At 47.3% G+C, this 20,643-nt stretch overlaps 1 pseudogene across 1 annotated transcript in view; it reads left to right on the top strand.

Moving 5' to 3' along the window:
- LOC308467692 (inositol polyphosphate 5-phosphatase OCRL-like) overlaps nucleotides 1-15,488 on the top strand; it is a 53,107-nt pseudogene extending 37,619 nt beyond the window's left edge. Inside the window, exons 16-17 of the transcript in view lie at nucleotides 14,716-14,897; nucleotides 15,445-15,488. The product of the transcript in view is annotated as an inositol polyphosphate 5-phosphatase OCRL-like (transcript). The remainder of the gene's footprint in view (nucleotides 1-14,715; nucleotides 14,898-15,444) is intronic.
- The last annotated feature ends 5,155 nt before the right edge of the window (nucleotides 15,489-20,643 follow it).

Raw genomic sequence — 20,643 nt, forward strand, 5'->3', positions numbered from 1 at the left:
TGATAGCCAGATTCTGCAATTTTTTACCACACCAGAAGTAAAAGCACGGGGCATTCATAAGTTTTTGAAAAATCATGCACTTCATTTGTAGGCAAGGGAAAGCTTTCTGCAATGTACAGAATCTTACTAAGACACACAATCTGTTGAAATGACCAAGCAGCGGACGAGATTCGGGGACAGTGGTGTGCCGCCTGGGGAAATGTTCCTTTCCATTCACCTTAAGCAAAGATGTGGTGACCTTGTGCATCCATAAATAACTTTCAGAAATGTATTCCATTACTTCCCAAAGCTTCTCAATGGGCTACCAAATGGCATTTCTTTCTATTTTGGATGAAACTGGGGAAGCAGCTTTAGACGAAGGGGTTGCTGACATTCGCTGGCCTGGAAAACACCTGATGCCAATATGATGGCAAATTGTGGGTGGTGCATTGATGGAGAAACTAAGGCAACAAATGGGGACATGACGCCACCGGTGTTCTAAAGATACATTTCATGTAAAGATTATGATGGGCTTCTTCAAATGCCCATAGCCTCTTACAAGCAGAGGTTTTAGATCAATTTTCTGTAAACCTCTGTCATAAATAGTTGTCACTGGAAATACGACCAAAACAATGCAATGCCGGACTCATCCCTCCCGTTAGCGTGCCTGGAAAGCACGGGTCCCAGTAGTTTCCGCCTTACTCTGCTCCTTTCTCTGTGAAAGCCTGCTCTTTAGCTTTCACATCGGAGCAAACCTCAACCCACCCCCTCCCAAAGAAACCTTTTTTATGAGCCCCCCTACTCTGCGTGTGCTTTCTTTGGCTCCTGTCTCAATGTGCAGAAATTGAGCACGTGAATTTTCCAGCATCGGGAGTTTCCCCCAAGACAGTGTCGAGATCAGGCGTGTTTGTGTGGCTCCACGCTTGCAGTTATTGGGGCTTTGGCTAAGAGGAGTGCATGCACTTCCAGCAAGACATAGCTAGCTAGCTAGCTAGACAGTTTACCTCCCTTTGCTACAGTTTAAATTTCTGCATGCCATCTGCTGTTGTGGAACAAGTCATCCCCATGATCCCTCTAGCCCAGTGTTCTCTAGGGCGGCCCACAGAAACTCTCAAGGGTTTCAGACAAAACATTTGTTCACTTCAGCATATAGCAGTCCAAAGAAATGTATGCTCTAGAAGGTCACAGGCTCCCCCGTCTTTGGGGTAGAGGTTTGACGTCTGAGACTAGATCTGCAGGACTCATAAACATTTCACTCCGTAGAGATGAGTAGTCGGCACCGTCCGAGTATAGGAGGAGGGGGGTGGGGGTGGAATACAGGGCTGAGAAATAGAAGAATGCGTTCAATCTCCTACACGAAGCCAGAGCCAATTATGAAGATTGAGCAGTTGCTTATAGATCAAATGCATGGATCATGCAGCTGCAAAGAGGTCTACCCAGCCGCTCCCACAGGCAACATGGAATTCTTCTGTGCAATTTACTGTGGTGGTGTTGTTGTTGTTGTTAAAGATGTAAGACAAGCCTATATTGCACTTCATTAAAAATGCCAGGTCACTTCACAACAATATACTGATGGACTCAGTAGAATCAGCAATCAATACTGGGGCACGGGCCTTGGCTGGCACCCTGAAATGCACGGCCCCTGCGCCAGTCCTGAGGAGGCTCAAGGCCAGGGGTCAGCAACCTTTTTCAGCCGTGGGCTGGTCCAGCGTCCCTCACAGCATGTGGGGGGCCGGACTATATTTTGGAGAGAGAAAATGAACGAATTCCTATGCCCCACCAAGAACCCAGAGATGCATTTTAAATGAAAGGACACATTCTACTCATGGAAAAACACATTGATTCCCGGACTGTCCGTGGGCCGGATTGAGAAGACGATTGGGCCGCATCCGGCCCCCGGGCCTTCGGTTGCCTACCCCTGCTCAAGGCAATCACTTCCTGCACTTCACGTTAACGCAGAAGACGGCCCAGTTGTGCTCAGATGCTCAAAATTCCCTTTTCACCTTTGAATCTTTGGAGGGTCTGTTTCAGTTGGCATCGGGACAGCTCACCTAGCAGTGCAGCTGCCTTTATTGCAGAGGCAGGAAGTTTCCTTCCTTTCATATTCAGGATTTCTGTACTCACATAGAAATAATAAAATGGTTTCTGCTGTTTGTTAAAAGTCATGAATGAACTCTCACAACTCGTTGATAAGGTAGCTTGCTTGTGTTTCGAGAAATCGTATACGAGGAGCATTCATAGGAAGTTGCACTTGACAGAGTCAATCTAGCCTAGCACTGCCTACACTGACTGGCAGCAGCGCTGCAGGGTTTTCAAACAGGGGACAGTCCCAGCCCTGACTGGTGGAGATCCTGGACTGAACCTGGGATCTCCTGCATGCAAAGCAAGGCCTCCCTCAACTCGGGAGGCGTGAGTTCTCTACTGTATTTCAACAAATGCTTTCACTTTATCATTTCATTTTCATCTGTATATTTTGTGCACATATTTTCCTGTATATTTTAGACAGAGAGGAGTAGCAATACGGTTAGAGGCAAGGTTCAGAGTTAGTGTTGTGTGAGCATTTTAAAGCAGTTGACTTTAAACAGGAGGGGATTTCACCTGAAGAGATGGCCAGCATCGTGAATGTGTAAGTAGGATTTCGTCTGCTTCTTTTTTGTAATCTTCTGGGGCGAGGGCTTGGGGTCCCCCACACGGCCAGCATCCCCATGGAATTTAACCCCTTCCTGAACAGCTTAACTTCTCTTCCCACCCGCCTTCCCATTCTCCCTCAAATCTCATTGCAGCTCAGCTGGTTAGAGGGAGCTGCAGATAGCACCAAGGTTGCAGGTCCGATTCCCATAAGGTACAGCTGCATATTCCTGCATTGCAGGGGGGTTGGACTAGATGATCCCCAGGGTACCTTCCATGATCATTCTTTTGGGATGCTTTTCATTACATTCATAGCCCACTTTTCATCCAAGCAGTTCAAGGTGGCATTTATGGCTTGCCTTTCCCCCTGTTTTTCCCCTCACAACAAACCTGTTAGGCAGGCTAGGATGAGAGTGACTGGACCCAACATCAAACAGTGCACTTCATGATTGAGTGGGGATTTGCACTCGGATCTCCCAGGTCCTCCTAGTCCAGAATTCTAGCCACTATACACCCCCTCTCTCTCTACCCAGTGGGTAGAGAGTTCGACAGTGGAATTTGCTGCCAAGGAGTGTGGTGGAGTCTCCTTCTTTGGAGGTCTTTAAGCAGAGGCTTGACAACCATATGTCAGGAGTGCTCTGATGGTGTTTCCTGCTTAGCAGGGGGTTGGACTCGATGGCCCTTGTGGTCTTTTCCAACTCTATGATTCTATGATTCTACCCCTTCTCCGTTTCTCAACTCTTCAGCCATCAACTGCAACAGACAGGCATTCTGTCAGTCTTCCTGTCAGTCACTCTGGCTCTAAGAGAGTTTTCATTGCATTCTTTGGCTCATCTATGCCTTGATGCTTTGACGACCTTCCTAGCAGCCCCCTTCCCTCTCCAGGCAGGGCTGCTGTCCTAAAAGCATTATGCTGAGGGCTCTTTTAAATGCTGGAAATGCTTCCCTTATCTTTGCTTTGCTGGGGGTGGGGGTGGGGGGAGTGTTGGAATCCCCCCCCCCCCACATACATGAGATGCACCACTGTGTTCCTGTGGAGAGCCGTTTGGGGTCTGTGGGTGCATAAAAAAACAAAAAGAGCCCTATTGCGTGGCGAGTTCCCGCCCCCCCCCCAAGTGGAAATAAAGACACATGACACAATGATTTCAGGTTAATGGGCTAAATATGGCCACAACTTTGTTGGTTACAGGTGATGAGTGGTATTGGCTTAGGCATTGGTCCTAACTGACTATCCGGCTTCAGCCCGTCCGCTTGAAGTCCGGGAAGGGTTAACCACCAGTAGGGGGAGTCCTGCTGATGCACATCAACTCGCAACCCCCCCCCCCAGGCGAAAAATCAGGTCCGGCAAAAGAGGGAAATCCCGGCCGCGCCAGCGATAAATAGGGCTGCTCACGCCCCCTGAGCCAGCCGATTCCCTCAGTCGCACTTTCCAGACTAAGGAGAGCCCACTCAGTAGCTGCAGCAGCCTTGCTTGGTGCAGACCTCCTGGGTCATGTGGCTGTGAAATCCTGCCACAGCACAAAGATGGCCAAACTGCAGGCTTGGAAGGAGTCGTTGCCACCAAAGACAGGATCCATAAAGCCTCCTTGTAAATAGGGTGGAATGGGGGCCAGGTCAATTTGGTGAATCAGTAAATGTGGCAGAAATTCATCTCTCTTCTCCTTCATTCTCTTCCAGATGACATAAGACTTGATGTCAGTTTCGATTATGGGGCTAAGACACAAGTTTCAAGGCTCAGCGATGATGGAGTGGCAAGTTTTGCTTGCTGTTTCATTGTGTCTTGTTGCTAATTGTGATCATTGCTGTTGTTTTAGAATTCTTTCCTATGCAATATTCCTTTTTTATTGCTTTTAAATTGTTGCTTTTTAAATTGTCCTTGTAAAGGAAAGTGTTCTGCTAATGTTGATTGTATTCTGAATTGCTTCAAGAAGCCTCATAGCAATGAATACTATTAAGAGTAATAATTATTTTACCTGCCTTAATTATAATAAAGCATTGACATGCATATTTTAAATTAGCGGTTAAGGTCTTAAACTACACATTTTAATAGTTTCACATCTGTATTCTTTACTGTGTTCTAGCTTATAGATTTTGATTTTAACCTACATATATATGAGAGCTAGTGTGGTGTAGTGGTTAAGAGCGGTAGTTACGTAATCTGGGGAACTGGGTTCGCGTCTCCGCTCCTCCACATGCAGCTGCTGGGTGACCTTGGGCCAGTCACACTTCTCTGAAGTCTCTCAGCCCCACTCACCTCACAGAGTGTTTGTTGGGGGGGGGAGGGAAAGGAGAATGTTAGCTGCTTTGAGACTCCTTAGGGTAGTGATAAAGCGGGATATCAAATCCAAACTCTTCTTCTTCTTCTACATGTTCTCTATCTCTGTATAAGTCCATATTCTGGCTTGTGGCTGTAATAAATTGATTCGTTCATTCAATAAAGCTTCGGTGGTTTTGAAATTCAGTAAACTGTCTCTGCCTCCATTTTTTGGTACTGAGGGAAACGCTCTATAAAATAATCAGAAAACATCAGGGTTGTAGTCAACATCAGTCCTTTCCACAGCAGACCTATTTAAATTGATGGGCACAAATTACGTGGCTGTGTTGATTTTGACGCATCTCTTCTGAGTAAAACTCAGTTGACTACTGTAGGGATAATCGCGGAGTGGGCAGTGGGGTCCGGAGGGAGCACACTCCCCACCAGCAGGCAGCCACAGTCTGCCTGCACGCGTGACCCTGGGGTGCGTAGCATACTCCCCCTCACAGACAAAGTCATGGCTGTCTGGAACATCGTTTCCTCTGTCTGACCTTTTGCGGTCTCAGCAGTCTACGGTGTCCTGTCTGTAACCTTTGTCCCCGAGACCTTTTGTCTCCTTTGTCATACACTGTGCAAGGGGAAAATGACGCGGTGGAAACAGGTGCCAAAATAACTTTGTACCACCCCACGATCTCGGGACCAAAGGTGTGTAAAGGTCACAGCCCAAAATGTATCTGCCTAGCTTGCATATTTGTCTCAATAAAAGGAGGCTCCACAGGACTGGTCAGCAGCTCGCTTCAGCCCACCTGTGCGCAGCTCACATGATGATCAACTCCTGTCTTGTGCCTTCACTTCAGACTACTCCTCACAGGATATCATGGAATTGTAGAGTTGGAAGGGACCACAAGAGTCATCTAGTCCACCCCCCTGCAATGCAGGAATATTTTGCCCAACGTGGGGCTCGAACCCACGACCCTGAGATGAAGAGTCTCACACTCTACTGACTGAGCTATGGGCAGATATCTTGTTTGATAAATGTGTCCCTTTGAAACATTTTGGTTTTATCCTCTCTGCAGGAGTTGCTATGCCTGATCATTCCATCTAGTTCTGTCAAAAGAGAGGTGGGGGTTGTTTTCTGATTTCTTAATTGTGAATATTTGGGGGGGAGGGGAGGCATAGGTGGAAAGGAGATACTCAGATGGACCAGAGTGAAATGGGGCCGAGTGAAATTGGGGCTTCGGGATGGCTTGGGGAAGTCTCAAAGTGTCACATCCAAACCAAAACTCTTGGTTGTTGGATGCCCCTGCCTTCTGTCATCATTTGAGCTTTCCTCTGCTTCCCTTTCAAGCTGCTGTCTGGAAGGAGGCCAAAGCCCACTTAAACATAGGAATGATTATAAGAAAGCATTCATTCAACAGCCAGAGTTGAATGAAGACGATGTGCTAGGAGGAGAATGAGCTAATTAAACCATTCTGCAACACACACACACACTGCAATCCGAACCCCAGTGCTGTTATGAGGACAATGGTCACAACCACACATTTCAAGAAGCATTGCACTAAGAGTCACAGATTCACCCAACACATCCTGGGAACCTCTGTTTGCTACAGATCTAACATCTCTCAGCACCCTTGGCAAACTACAGTTCCCAGGATTCTTGAGGGAAAGCCTGGACTCTTTCAAGTGGTGTAAGAGCTTTAAATGTGTGGTGTGGAATTCCTCCAAAATAATCGGGGAACTGTGCAACCCTCTCTCTCTCAGGCTACGGTCCTGCCCCAGGCTCAGGAGGAGGAGGAGGAAGAGGGCTCTTTATTAGATTAGGTTTGTATCCAGCCTTTCTATTTTCATGCTCAAGGCAGCTAAACCGTCAGAACTACATAAATCAATTATAATAATTAATACAATAAGAATAGCAATAAGAATTATTTACCAAATCTAAATAATCTGATAGAAAATTGAGGGAGGGGTGATCTCTCCATCGGCTGCAGTCTTTGGACACAACATTTCAATGAACATTATTGTTATTGTTATTATTATTATTATTATTATTAATTTCATTTCTATACCACTTTATATTTTCAAGAAAAAATTCAAAGCAGTTTACAGCATATTAAAACATAAATAAAACAATCTGAAGAATGTCAAATATAGAGTATACAGTTAAAGCAACATAGTTAACCAAAAACTGAAATATTAAAGATTTCAAAATAAAACATTACAAAGGAAGTCAACTACAGAATACATATTTAACACAAAATTAACAAAAACAAAACAAAAAACTTAAGCATCCCCCCCCCCAAAAAAAACCAACATTGCTAAGTAAAGTCAAATATAAAATGCACATTTTAAACAGCAGAATTCCCAAGAGAATAAAATATTATCATAAGCATGACACGGCTGTTTAGCAGGCACAAAAAGATGGGGCAAAAGAATCCAATAGTTTGGGTTTCTTGTCAGGCCGAGCGATGTCCCTCTGGTCTCACCAGGAGCCTCTTTAGTAGAGCTGGTGTCTGGGCCCTGCCCCCCAGGCCAGGTGAAAAGGGCCTTGCAGGAAGCGGCCTTCACAACTCACAACCGGCCAAGGCCATCATGATGACACACAGTTCAATAGGGCAAGGTTTCTGGCAGGTGGGCATCTAAAGCCTACCAGACTGTCCACGCACACCTTGTTGGTCCACTTGCAACCTCTCTAGGTGGAGCAAAGTACTTCATGGTATTGATTGATGCTTTTTCCAGGTACATTCATGTGTTCATGCTCAAGCAGAAATCAGAAGCGTTTCCGAGGTTCAAGGAATTCTGTGCTTGGTGGCAAAATGTCCATGGAAAGCAACTGCAAAACCATTGGTTGGCTTTGTGGGAATGTTCAGGGATGCAGGAGAGGATATATTGTGAGAGTATATCCTAGTCCAACTTGTGCTAACAAGTTCCCAAAATATCAGCAGAGTTTATAACATTCCCCCTTTTAAGTTCGCAACGGTAACGTCTGCACAGGTTCGCTTGAACCTCTATAATAATTACTCTGGTAATTTCCCCCTTTTGATCCCTCTTAAAATACAAAACACGACACAGTCTTTATAAAAGTATAAAAGAGTTTACTCACGTTCTGTTCACAATATGATCCCAGAAGGCAGACAGGCTTAAAAAGGTAAAATACATTTAGAATCTATCTTATAGGAAGATAGTCCTATCCTCCTCTCTTGGCTGAGAGCCAAGAGGGCATCCTGCTTCTTCAAAAGATGAAGATGAGAGAGGCAAGAGGCAAGAGGCAAGAGAGAGAGATGGCTGCCTGCCCTGTGCTTTTATCATTTACCTGCACAGGTGAGGCCACACACACCTCTGGTGACATGCGGAGGAAGTCCGTCCCCAGGAAGTTTACCTGCTTGCTGGACAGACATCCCTCCCCGTGTTCTAACATGTACACTCTAGGAATGTTGTCATTGACTGCTCCTGTGTTTACATCCCACAGGCTTTCATTGATTTCTGTGGACACAGTAAAACAAAGCTGCCATCTGGTTTCTCTCGGGATGTTCGGATTGTTGAACACAGATTTGCTCTCCTCTGTAACCATGTCTCTCAGCATACCACTTTATTTCCCCCCAGATAGGTGGCTACTATTCACTTGTAGGAAGATGTGCTTATTTAGATTACAACATTGCAGTGGGAGCAAAAGCCACCTTTCTTCTCTCAAGAGGGTTAGTCGAGTTTCTGTTGCTATGGAAAAATCCAGGTGGGAGGCTGCTCAGAGCCCGTGGGTCCCTGCGGAACAAAGAAGGAGTCCAGCCACCAACCGGAGCAAAGAGCGGAGACCAAAGTTTATCGCGCAGCAGGTTCAGAGAGGAATTGAACCCCGAGAATGGGGTGACAAGGACTTTTAAAAGTTCCTATCTTATCCCAGCAGACAGTTCGCTAAACATCACCACTCCATCAGAAAAGGGGAGGGTTATACATGATTAACATAGGAGGAATGTGTTGGGGTAACATGCAAATACAGGATATGTCTTGGGAAATCCGCTCCACTTCCCAGTGGGGAGGAGTTGCGGTGGACCACGTGGCCACCCACTCCCCACCAGGGGCGGGGGACTCTGTCCCCCGTTGCCTATGGGATCCCGGCCACGTCAGAGCCCGGCCAGCCAACCCCCAGAGAACTTCCTCTTTGGCTCGCTTCCTCAATCACCCGCCCTCCCTCCCTATTTTGCAGGTTAGGCAATGGCCTTGCTATGGACTACGGTTGGTCGCCTTGGTTGTCCGAGGGGCCTGGTAGGAATTTTTCCACTTGGCAAATTGGCACTGGCCACTTGGTTTTCGCCTACCTCGTAGCAATCATCACAACTTTGTTAGGGTTGCGGTTAGGCATTGTTTGACCTTGTGTGGGGGAGGGGAGGTGTGGCCATCACCTGCCCCTCCATGCTTAAGGGTATTCCGTTAAAGGAATCCGGGGGTGTTGATCTAGTCTGAAGCCCGGCTGGGGGGCTAAAGCCTTGACACGACCCCGACGGGAGCACCAGGGGGAGCTTGAGTTGGTTCGCATCGACAGGGCTTCCCCTACCGGTGGCTTACCCTTACTGGGACTTCCTGCACAATGGGCAGGAGTCAGATATAGTCAGGTCCAATCAATGCCTAAGCCAATACCGCTCACATTCGCCGAAGAATTGACGCTTTTGAATTCTGCTGCTGGAGGAGACTCTTGAGAGTCCCATGGACTGCAAGAAGATCATAGAATCATAGAATCATAGAGTTGGAAGAGACCACAAGGGCCATCGAGTCCAACCCCCTGCTCAAACCTATCCATTCGGAAGGAAATCAGCCCTGAGTGCTCACTGGAAGGACAGATCCTGAAGCTGAGGCTCCAAGACTTTGGCCACCTCAGGAGAAGAGAAGACTCCCTGGAAAAGACCCTGATGTTGGGAAAGATGGGGGGCACTAGGAGAAAGGGACGGCAGAGGACGAGATGGTGGGACAGTGTTCTCGAAGCTACCAGCATGAGTTTGAGCAAAGTGCGGGAGGCAGTGGAAGACAGGAGGGCCTGGTGTGCTCTGGTCCAGGGGGTCACGAAGAGTCGGACACGACTAAACCACTAAACAACATCTAGTTTTGATTGGATTAACAGGGTAACGAGGTTTCGATTGACTCAGTCCGTTGTTCTCGCAGCGGGAGCTGTCATCACCTTGTCAACGCTCAGTGGAGCGTGCAAAACAGCTGGAGCTGAGCTGCCTCTGCAGAGCCATGGCATTGCTGCGATTGGCTGAAGGGCTACATTCAACGCCATCTGATTGGCTAGAGCGCATCCTCATGCAAATACATTGTTCATTCATCAAATACATCGATCGTGTATAGCATCGGGATACGGGGTCAGAAATGGCGCTTTCTTCTCGGGGTTTTGGACTTTTGTGCGGTGCTTGGTGCAACGTTGTGACGGGGCGAGGGGAGTCCTAGTGTGGCAGGGTTCCCTTGAGGTCATCGCCTCGGGCTCTACGTCTCTTACTCGGGAGTAAGACTTCGTTCATATGCCCCCCTCCATTCCGTAACACTCTTCATATGGACTTCATGGAGTGTGCACTCTTGCAGGGTCTGCTTCCAGAAACTACTATTGCAGATGTATATATTTTGGCAGAAATGGTTTACAAATATGCACGATGGCAAGCAGGCAGGCAGGAACAGTTACAAATCAACCTTGGTCCTGCCTAGCCTGGAAGCTGTTTCCAACTAGTGAAATGGAAACCTTTACAACCATCTACAAACCCCGAAGTTTGTATTTTCTTGAGCTTTCTCTAGAGAAGGGGCTGTTTTGTATATTGGAGCAGAATAGTGTATTAGCTCTCATGTTTTGTGTAAAGCAAGCCCTTGTTAAGTACCGTCAGCTGAATTGGGCTTGTGCCCAGATCTTAGCACACTAACCGATAAAACAGGTGAGGGTAACCTCTGGCCCTCCAGACATTGCTGAACTACAATTCTCATCATCCTGCCCATTGGCAATGCTGGCTGGGGCTGAGGAATTTCAAGGAAGCTTTCGACTTGCCCCGACCTACACCTACCTACCCACTGAACGAAGGAGCAAGAAAGCAAAAGGCAAGTTCAGCATTCCAGAGTTTTCCAAATGCCATGGCATCTCAATGGGGCTCCCTTGCCAATTGATGGTAAAGCAAGCCATTGGACAGGCCATCATGCATGAGGACGGTTTTTCGAATGGATTTGAATCACACTTTGCCTTTTTTCTAATTCAAGATAGTGCCTCACGGAAGCAGGGAGCTTTGCAGAGTCCTTTGGAGACTGTGGAAAAGATTGCGCAAGAGAGAGGCTTGGCACCAGAAGAAATTCAGAACTTGCTGAACATCGCACTCAGTGCCAAGCTTGGTAAAGAAAACATGTTTTGGCTTCTCTTTCCCCTTGGCAGCAAAGTATGTCAACGGAGCTGCATTGCCCTGCCTTCTCCCTTAACAAGAACCGGGGCTGCTTCGAGCTTGTGAGAAATTATCAAGAGTGAAGATGTTCAGAATGTTAAGCAGTGTCTTTCAATGTCTTGCAGGCACAGTGATAAGCACTAGGCTACTGAAGACTCTGGTTCCCATTTCCGTAATAACAGAGGATTCTCTTCTTTCAGCTGTGTCTTGGCTCTGTGCTCGCAAGTGTTCTAGTGACTTTCAGGTAACTTGGAAAGCATGGTAATGATGTCTTGGTTCTGAAGAATGATATTTCCCCCAGTCTGACTTAGTTATCCTGGTGATGATTCAGCTAGATGTTGTACACGCTGACCATATTCCAGAAGGGGTTTGTTGTCTTGGCCTTGCTTTGGCTTACTGAGATCTGTCTTCTCCCTATAGGTGCTCATTCTAAAATGGATAATTGTAACGTTCTTCCGCTTCTTACAATATGAGAAATTGGTAAGCTAAAAAGGAATGTGTTATTTTGAAGGAACTCGCTTTTATTCTGACATTAACCCAAATCAAACAATAAAGAGTACTTTCCGACCACACAACAGGGCACCATGTGAAAAGTGGGGCCTTAAATACATTTGAATCAAATACATTTGGAACAAGTGATTGTTACATTTAAGGAACATTCTCTAGGCGATGAGATTGGGGGGAAATACAAAAACCCATTCAGATACATTTGGATACATTTAGAAAAGTACAGCATTTTGAGGAAAAATACATTCAGATCCATTCTTAAAGTCAGTGAGAAAGATACAGCAAAAAGGATACGATTCGATACAGCGAAAAACGATACATACATCACAGAAGGGGCGGCCTACAACAGACTCCTGTCTGGCAGGAAACCTCTTGATGGGTTTACCTGGCTGTTCATGGGTTTACCTGCATATTCTTTTGTGATGAGAACTACTTTCGGTATTTATGTATGTGTTTATATCTTAGACCTTCTAATTCTCCTAACACCAGGAATTGACCAGATGGTGCAGGATGCCCCACCCCCAAGTATCTGTTGGAAGCAGATTTAGGAGTGGGGGGTGGAAGCACCTACTGGTGGGGACCACACTTCTTCTGGGGATGCTTCCTCCTCCTCCTCCTCTTCCCACTTCTCCCTGGGGCCTCAAGATGAGAAGTCAGGCTGGAAGTCTCCTCGGAGAAGACAAAGGAGCAAGCATGGCTGCCTTTCCTCTTCTCCAGACCAGTTAGTTGGACTAGAAACCTTTCCCATCCCAGTTCTGCAGTGGTTTTCAAGCAGTGTGCTGTGGCAGCTGGGGTGCCTTGAATGATGGTCAGGGGTGCCGCGGGAGACACTGGCCTCTGTCCCTCTTTCCTTCCCTCCCTCCTCGGATGCCATCTCTGCCTCCCCAAGGCTTGCCCAGCTGTTCTCCCCCAGAGAATGGTGCCTCTGGGGCTGGCCAGGGGGTGTGGGCTGCCAGGAGCTGAGAGGAAGCAAGCCAACTGGCGAGGGGCCCTTGCTGTTGGGAATGGACAGGCAAGTCCCAGGCCCCTTTAATATATCAATAACAAATCAACACAATGGCGCTATAATGATACAATCTGAATCATTAGGGGTGCATTGCAGCAGTCATTGCAAATCTCCATGAGTCGCCTTTCAGCCAGAAGCTCTGCAGCACAGGTGGTTCTGATGATTCCCCTGTAAGGAAGGCTTACAATGTAGGAGGCTTTGGGGCTTTGCAAGAGGGGGGAAAGTGGGGACATCATAGAAGTATGCATGATGTGGGAAAGGTGCAGAGCGATGTTTCCTCCTCCTAATATCAGAACCTGGATCTCTTTAAGAAAGCGGAATGATGGCAGATTCAGGCCAGACACAGTGCCTAGTGACACTGAAATTTCCTCCTTCCAGAGGCACTGATGGGGATGGCTTTCAGAAAGGATTCGTCAAATTCATGGAGGGTTAGACCATGTTGCACCTCCAGCCGCAGAGGCAGTCTACCTCTGCCTACCCGTTGCGGGTGTCCCCAGTGGGGAGAGTGGGGCTGCATTTGGAGTCTGCTTGGGGCTTCCCTTGGACATCTGCTGGGCTGCTGAGAGCTGGACTAGATGGGCCTTGGTCTGATCCTGCAGGGCTGTGACAATAAGAGCCTGGAGTATGGCTGCTTCGCGAGCAATTCAGGGAACAGTAGTGCAGAGTTGCATCTCCCTGGGAAGGGGCACGTGCTCAGCAAAGCTGTCTCTTGCTTCTGGTCCTAAGAGTTGGGGTGGGGACATGGAGGAAAGGGGTGCAGCCTTCTGTAGAGGCCGGAGTCTCTCCCCTGCCTCTCTCTGCCACCTCTGAGGTGCCCGAAAAGGCAGATAGCAGAGGAAGCGAACCAATAGTCACGTTCATCTGTACTGGCTCAGTATGCCCTATTCTGACAGATGCTGCCTTTCATAGTCACGCCCAAGAGCCTTTCCGCTCCAGAGATCTGGGGCTGAACCCGGGATCTGCACGCCAAGGCTGGAGTGCCAGCTGGCCACGTTGGGCACCTGCCTGGAGAGTGGAAGCCGGGGGTTCAAGGGACATCGTGCTGCTCCTGGCAACCCCCACCCAACCCGACATCCTCCTCCGCCTGAATCCCGCTTCCCCCGGGACGCACTTCCCATCCGGGGAGAGGCTGAGAAGGGGTGTGGCCTGAGGAGAGGCCTGAGGGTCAGATACAGAGACCCAGAGGGCTGCATTTGGGCCCCTGGCCTGAGCCTCCTCAGTCCACCTTCACTGGATGATACTATCTGGTATTGGAAGGAAGCTTCTATTGCACCACTTGCAATTTACATCCGAGCACACGTTTAACTTAGCTTGATACTAACCTAGGGACCATCACTCGATCTTGTGCCAGCAAGTTCTATAAGTTAATTAAGTGGGAATGGTGGTCAGGGGTTTAGCAAAGCAACACTGGCCTCTGAGTTCTCTCCGACCTCTTCTCCTGACTTGGATTTTACAACCGCTGGAGTAAGCTATTTACTTTAGTTTTGCCTTTTGCTAGACAAGTAATTGCTGGACTCTCCACTGGTGTGATGCCAGATTTTAATTAAGTTTGACGAAGGAGGATTGCTTTGGATTGATCTGGGTGGTGCCAAACTTGTGTGCTTCATAGAACAACGATCCTTCAGACCTGCACCGCCGGCACGAAGAGAAACTCCCCTGTTTAAGGTTTCTTATTGCTAAATGATTTTCTCTTCTGGGGGACACTCGGACAATTGACTGAGAATTGTAAGTAAGCAACGAACTTTACCTTATTTTTTCTTCGCTCACCACTCCCCTGCCTCCTGCAATACTCTCTAAGGTGCATTAAGATAATTCCAATTATTGCGGATATTTCTCCTAATCTCCACTATGGGCCATGGCAAGCGGCCAAGGGACCTGGATGAGGCAATGCCTCCCCCGAGGCCCAAACAGTCTAAGATTGATTCTTTCTTTCTTAACTGTAGCAGAAATAACGAGGAAGACAGCTACACGGTTGAAACTCACAATCGTTTTAATCCTTTAATTGACCTCGCACCCGATATAGAAGTGGAGGGGGTGAACTCGAAGGCAACGAATAATGCTAATGATAATGACAAAGAAGTGAGAGTCACCTCGAAGGGGGAGTCCGAGTTGGCCCTGGGCGATGGTTTGGGATTCGATCATTTCCAATTAATAACCAGGACCCTGCGCTGCATCTTTAAGAGCATAAATGGGATCTCCATGCAGGTGAATAATCTCCACCAAAAGCTTGAGGCCCATTTGCTGGAGCTGCAGCACAACCTCACTCTGCCTCCGAGGGATTTAAAGGGACAGTGGTGTACCTCCCCTGTTAGACATGAAAGTGGTACTGGTGTTCACCTCTTAAAAACTCAACTGGACTTTCAATCTCTGATCTTACAACCAAACAAAATATGTCTAACTAAACGCAGCAGTGACCCCAGGTCCCCAAGGTGGAATAATCCGAGAGAGGTCAAAGATCATCTAAGGCAACTCCTTCAGATTTGGCCTCCGCTAATAGATCTCAGTACAGTGAAACTTTTATACTACCACCATCGGTTCCAAAAAGTACTGCTCTCCTTCCAGTCACCAAAAATTCCCTCCATACTGGTTAGGCGTAAAGCGTTTTTGGCCACCTGGGGCATCTTCCCAACGAGAGTCTTTAATGACACCAGGATTAAACCTCTTTTCCGTAGCATCGTACAAAAAGGTGTCCGCTCGCCAGACAGGCGCGACATAGTCTTGAAACTCAAGCTGTCCACCCAGGAACCTCACCCTCCCTCTCAGCCCAAGCTTCCTGGTTTATCTACCCCAGCAACAGAGAAGCATGACCAAAGCGGGCCCAGTCATCTGGCTGCCTCAGAGGAGAGGGACCTTATTTCATCCTATGGCGAGTTGCCATTAGTAGAACAGCAGGAAGTTATAAACAGGCTTGATACACTCAAGCAGCAACTTACACATGTACTTCAAGAGAAAATCTCCTCAAAACCTGGTCATAGCAACCTATTAAATCAAAGGAACGCAGTCATGAAGGGGCTAACACCCCAGAAACCCCTGCCAATCACTGGGACTCCAATAACGGATGATATGGCAGTCTGCCTGGCGGAAGCTCCTCATACACCGTCGCAACGCAGACCCCCTTCACCTCTACTAATAGATCTGCAATCAACTACCTCGTCCTCCGCCTTAAAGAGCAATACGCCAAACACCCCTCATCCTGGTAATCTGTCAATGTCCTATTCTTCTATGCCTGACCTGGAGTCCTCATCCAGTGCGGTCCAGGCAGATGACTGTATATCCTCGTCCTTTGCCAGTCAACCTCTTTTGGTAGAACCTCATGTATCCGTAACCTCTTCAAGCCAATATATAAACGTTAAGGAAGCCACTGCGCAAAGAGACAGCTCAGGCTTTATTGAAGACCCTGCTGGCCACATCAATCAAATTACCACCCCTTCGATACCTTCGGCTGTATCACGCCTGGCGCTGTCTCAGACCCTTGGCAATGCTTCTTCCACCAGCAACCAGAGTAACTGACTAGCACATAGTCCCTCCTCAAACTGCTTCAATGTGCTATCCTGGAATGTGGCGGGATGGACGTCCAAACAGGATGGCGGGGATATGATAGAGTTTTTAGCGAAATTCCAGATTATGGGTATACAAGAGACCTGGTGCTTAGAATCGTCACCCCCCCCTTCCCTACTGGGCTATGACGCCTTTGTGATTCCTGCGACCAAAACACATTTGTATGGGCGCCCTAGTGGAGGCCTGGTAACATTTGTTTCGCAGGAGCTTCAACTTAATATCTCTCCTCTCTTTTGGTTAGAGAGTAATTGTATTCAAACTTTGCACATCACTAACAGCCCGGTTGGGGACTTCATATGTGTTAACTTGTACAATCCATCTACCTACTCCTCTTCCCATACAAATCAGTTTTGGGAGGATTTAAGATTTATCCTTGATAAATCTGTGGCTGAATTCCCAAAGTCAGAGATCCTCATAATGGGGGACTTTAATGCCAGAATCGGAGCAGATATAAGCTCATTCACCGATAAGTCGCAACTATTCATAGAAGAGGAGTGGTTTCCTACGTGGAATTCACATGACAAGACCATTAATAGGGCTGGCATCATACTGCTGGAGTTTACCATTAACTGCGGGCTGCACAGCTTGCATGGTACACCCAAAGACTGGTCCGGGGGATGCTATACTTTTCTAGGATCTAGAGGGGCAAGCGTTATAGATTATATCTGGTCCTCCTCGGCACTTAATGATAAGGCATATTGTTTCAATGTGTTCAACAGAACCGAAAGTGACCACCTTCCTATTGCCATCTCCTTCCACCACACACAGCTGGGGCTTCCCAGCTCACCCCACCTCCAGGATTCACTGACCTTAGCCCCCGGTCGTAAGAAGTGGGATATCTATCTGGAGCAAGACATAAAAGTCCTCCTAAATTCCCCTGAGATCCTAGCCCTGAAAGCTCAGCTGGTAACAATGAATGTGAATCATTTCTCAAGTTTCCAACAAATTCTAGCCTACTTGCTCCCAACACTTACGAAACCCTCCCATGCGATTCTAACCTGGAAGAATCAAACTTGGTTCGACCAAGAATGCAAACAGTGCAGAAGTAGGCTTAGATTTCTTCAGTCTGATATGAAATCAGACAGCACCCAGAGCAAAATCAGGGAGTTAGCCCAATTCCGTTCTTACTACAAGAAGTTGCTCCAACATAAGAAATTGCTCTTTGCGAAAGAACGCTGGACGGCATTGTCAGTGGCCATTAAAACCCGTGACGACAAGAAATTCTGGAATTTAATTAATGCAGGTTTAAGACCCCCCTCATTCATCGTTAATAACATCACAGCAGCCAGTTGGCACTCTCACTTTGCTCAGCTGTATTCCGCCCCAGATTCCGACGTAAACGCAGTTTCCACTCTTCCTGCATCTGCCTTGCCCACCTGGGAGCCAGTCTCCCCAGAGAGATGTGTACAACTAATTAGCATGCTATCAGGGGATAAATCCCCGGGGGAGGATATGATTCCACCCGAGGTATTCTTATTGAACCAGACGTGGTGGGCCCCTATTTTTGCATCTCTCTTTACCACTATTAATGCTACTCTTAAGATCCCGCCTAATTGGAAACAGAGCATAGTCATCCCAATACATAAAAAGGGGGACCCACAAGATCCGCGTAACTATCGACCTATCAGCCTGCTAGACATATCATACAAGGTTTACTCTAGATTCTTGCTAGAGAAATTAATCGAGTGGGCAGAAGAAACAAAGCTATTCCACCCGGAACAGGCTGGCTTCCGTAAAGGTCACAGCACATCTGGCCAATGTCTTGTTCTATTTACCCTGATTGATAAATACCTAAACAGGTTCAACTGCAAACTACACGCAGCTTTTGTGGACCTGACCTCCGCTTTTGACTCCATTCCCAGAGATAGGCTATGGCAGAAGCTTAGTTACACCAACATAGATAAGAGACTCCTCCTCCTTCTTATGGAAATTCATAATGACATATCGGCCAGAGTAAAATTCGGCCCTCTGGGAGCTCTTTCTGATTCTTTCCCTCTGAATAAAGGGGTCAAACAGGGCTGCCTCTTGGCCCCTTTTCTATTCAATTTCTATATCAACGACATCGTTACAACTATGCAGGCCCTAAATCAATCTGCCCCCTCTTTACAACAGCTCAAGATCCCCATATTACTCTATGCGGACGACATGGTGATACTGTCTTTAACCAAGCAGGGCTTAAACAACATGCTCAGAGGGCTCATGACATATTGTGATACCAATTCCCTCAAAATCAATTTCGCCAAAACCAAAATTCTTACTTTTGGCACGAAAACTCGGAAGTCATTCTGGAATTTTGAGGGCCACTCTATTGAATATTGCTCAGCATTCAAGTATTTGGGAATCACTTTTCAGCATGGGCTTAGCTGGTCAGCTCACCTAAATATGACCATCCTGGCTGCCCGTAGAACCATCAAAGCCTTGGAGAAATTCTTCTATGCAAAAGGCGGCCAGTTGGTTCCACCAATCAGAAAAGCATTTATCAGCAAAGTCCTCCCGATGTTACTGTATGGGGTTGAAATCTGGGGGTGGAATTTAAAAACACTACAACGGCTGGAGATTCTACAAAACTCTTTTGCACGAAAGATATTGGGTCTCCCCAAGGGCTCGGTTGCTGCACAGTTAAGAACAGAACTGGGCCTCCCCTCCATTGTTGCGAGAGCCCACATTAGAATTATTAGTTTTTATTGCAAATTAATCAATGCCCCAGGTTCCCTACTAGCCAGGCAAGCCTTTTTAACTTGTTCTCATTCCAACAAATGGTCCAAGGCCATGGAGACTATTACTGCACGCTACTCCCTCCCAGATCTCGACACGCTGTCATCTTGGGACCAACATAAAATCCGGGCCTGGATTCTTACAAGAGATGAGGCCATGGACCGGGCACAGTCCACCTCAGCTCGCCTCTCCATGTGGCTCCCTAAAGTGAAAGTGGTAAGATCACTTGCCAACTACTTGATAGACCTGACGGAGCCCAATTTGAGAAGAGCGTTTACAATGGCCCGTTTCCATTCTATACCCACGGCCTTCCTGCAGGGGATCTACTCTAAGACCCCTATTACTCAGCGTCTATGTCCATGCACAATGAATGAAGTAGAGGACTTCATACATTTCTTTTTCTACTGCCCTATTTATGACCCAATAAGACCTAAGCTCCTCCTCTTGATCCCGTCCTCCATTTCATCTAAGGAAGACTGTTTGAAAGCACTTCTTGTGGACGCAAATCCCCAAATTTCACGTGGGGTGGCAATCTTCATAGTGCAGGCTCTGAAACTCAGGGCTACTCTGACAGGGTAGTGTGTCCTAGTCCTGGACCTGTTTTAATTCTTTTATTACCTTTTTAACTCAATGTGCTGAGCCTATTTTGGGGCCATTTTATGCTTTATTTATATTCGCATACTAGTTTTTTTGGCGCTGGCAACTAAATCTCTGTATTATTGTCTTAGGGTATTTTAAATGTCATTACGCCAGCAATATCGCTTTGAATTTTGCTTGGTTGCTTGTCTCCAACATTTTTGTATTGTCTTATTTTGCTATGGCTGTATGCTAATGCAATTAAATTAAATGAATGGACTTCCCATCCTGGAGCGGCTGGGGTGGGAGCGCTCCCCACCCCCCTTTCCAGACTCTCCTCGTTCTTCTTCTTCATGCCTCAGGTGTTTTCCTGAGTGTATCTTCAGAACAACCCTCTGTGAGGGAGGCTAAGCTGGCCCAAGCTAGCTCAGCCAAGTTGCCAAGGCCAGCATTTAAGACCACGCACCCTTTCCCCTCAGATGATAAAGCCGGGATGAGTCATGCTAGCAGCCCGTGGCCTTGATGGGCTTTGAGGCAGCCCAGCCCCCTTCTCTGCAAGCAGGCTGCCTCCGGGGAGGACCAGCACTTTTCTGACGGGACAGAAGCGCACGACTTCCCCCTCCCACTTGCCGCCCGCCCCAGTCTTTGCTCAGTTTAGCGGCTCATCCCAGGTGGGAATTCGGGTGGCGCTGCTTGCAGAAGGAGAAGTGGCTGGCGCTAGCGGACACTCCCATTGTTCTTCTCAGGTAGGACTTGCGGGATCCAGGCGAACGTTTTACCAAAAAGTATGGCTTGACTACTGATTTCCCATTTAAAGGAAGGCAAAACGACCAAAGTTTGGAGGACAGGTGAACAAAACCACGAATTACATTGAAAGTTCTGCGAGATGCAAAGGAAAGCTTGTGTTTTAAACTTGCATTTTACAGCTTGTTGCTTGGTGCGGTTAACGGAATGGGGATATTGAGAAAGAAGAGACTTGGAATTAGAAGGTTAGGATTTCAGGGTTAGATGGCTTGGATATT

The sequence above is a fragment of the Podarcis pityusensis genome (genome assembly GCF_964106645.2).
Source record: "Podarcis pityusensis genome assembly, chromosome: W".
Taxonomy (NCBI): Eukaryota; Metazoa; Chordata; class Lepidosauria; order Squamata; family Lacertidae; genus Podarcis; species Podarcis pityusensis.